The sequence below is a fragment of the Schistocerca nitens genome, chromosome 4 (genome assembly GCF_023898315.1).
Source record: "Schistocerca nitens isolate TAMUIC-IGC-003100 chromosome 4, iqSchNite1.1, whole genome shotgun sequence".
NCBI lineage: Eukaryota > Metazoa > Arthropoda > Insecta > Orthoptera > Acrididae > Schistocerca > Schistocerca nitens.
The window spans coordinates 351,162,331-351,164,162 of NC_064617.1; positions in this window are offsets into that span (position 1 = coordinate 351,162,331).

Sequence of the window (1,832 nt, forward strand, 5' to 3'; positions counted from 1 at the left end):
CTACATCTTGCAGGGGTTAGACGATCATTACTAAAAAGTTACTCAGATACTTGTTGAAGCAAAATATCCATTTTAAGGGGTTTAAGCGTTTGAGACAATTCCCTTAACCACATTATAGAATTCCACAATATTGGAGAATGTCTAAAAAAAACATATCGTTCTTTTACCATGTAAGTTTCTGTTACTGGCTACACACTGAATGACGTATCATAGGTAATATTTCAAAGTGGGAAAAGTGGGAAGATGGGTAATCTACAGTGAGACTAATTCACTGACAATCCAGCAAAACAAGCGCTCTATTCTGCGTGGGGTATACCTCTATGTATTTCTGTTTTTTTGACATTCACTTTGTTGACATGCGCAAGATACGATAGCATTGCTTGCTTCCTTCCTCATTGCACACGTTTATGGGCTAGCAAAGAATACGTAGGTAAGTTTTTTTGCAAATGTGAAGACTAAAAATGTTGTGCATACGAGATGAAAGCTAAAAATGTAATGAACAAGTAGCAGTACCAACACAAGTAAGCAAACAAGCATAGGTTTCGGAGTTCCAGTTTCATATGCTATCGATACAAATACAGTGAAAGTGGAATCAAATGTTTTACGAAAGCATACTTTGCCCATCACTACCTTCTATTTCTGGTTATTCGAACTATAGCAGATAGCAGCAAAAACAAAAAAAAAAAAACAAAAAAAATGCGTCGTATTACTAGACAACTACGCATTGCCGGCCGGAGTGGCCGAGCGGTTCTAGGCGCTACTGTCTGGAACCTCGCGTTCGCTACGGTCGCAGGTTCAAATGGATGTGTGTGATGTCCTTGGGTTAGTTAAGTTTAAGTAGTTCGAAGTTCTAGGGGACTGATGACCTCAGAAGTTAAGTCCCATAGTGCTCAGAGCCATTTGAACCAAATACGCATTCAAGAACAGGAAAACGTTCGAAATCTACCTGGCATTATGTTACTCACGTAAGCTCTATAAATTTTACTATTTAAAAGAGTTGTTGAGCGCAACGACGAGAATTAACAGAGTTTGAATGCGGTAGTTGAATGGTAGTTGAAGGTAGACAGATGGGACAGTCCGTTACGAAAATCGTTAGGAAATTCAAATATTCCGAGATCCACAGTGTCAAATGTATGCCGAGAGTACCAAATTTAAGGCATTACCTCTCACCACGAGCAACGCAGTTGCTGACGGCCTTCATTTAACGACCGAGAGCAGCGGCGTTTGCGTAGAATTGCCAGTGCTGACAGACAAGCAAAACTGCGTGAAATAATCACAGAACTCAATGTGGATCGTGGGAGAGAACAGTGCGGGGAAATTTGGAGGCAATAAGTTTTGGCAGCAGAAGACCGACGCGAGTGCCTTTGTTAACAACACATCGCCTGCAGCATCTCTCCTGGGCGCATGACCGTATCGATTGGACATTAGAAGACTGGAAAACCGTGGCCTGGTCAGATGAGTCCCGATTTGAGGTAGTAAGAGATGGTGGTAGGGTTCGAGTGTGGCGCAAACCCCACGATGCCATGGGCCGAAGTTGTCAATAAGGCACAGTGCAAGGTGGTGGTGACTCCATAATGGTGTGGGCTGTGTTTACGTGGAATGGACTGGTCGTCTGGTTATGGTCGGCTACTTGGAGATCAATTGATTTCATGTCTCCAAACAACGATGGTATTTTTATGGATGCTAAAATTCAGGTTTATTTCAGTTTCTCTTCACCTGAGCTAGTCAATATATAGCTTCCTTTTACGTATATCTCGCGAAAAGACCGCGAAGGTAGAAATTAGAGAGAATCGAACTCACATGGAGGGTTGCTAACAACTGTTCTTACCGCG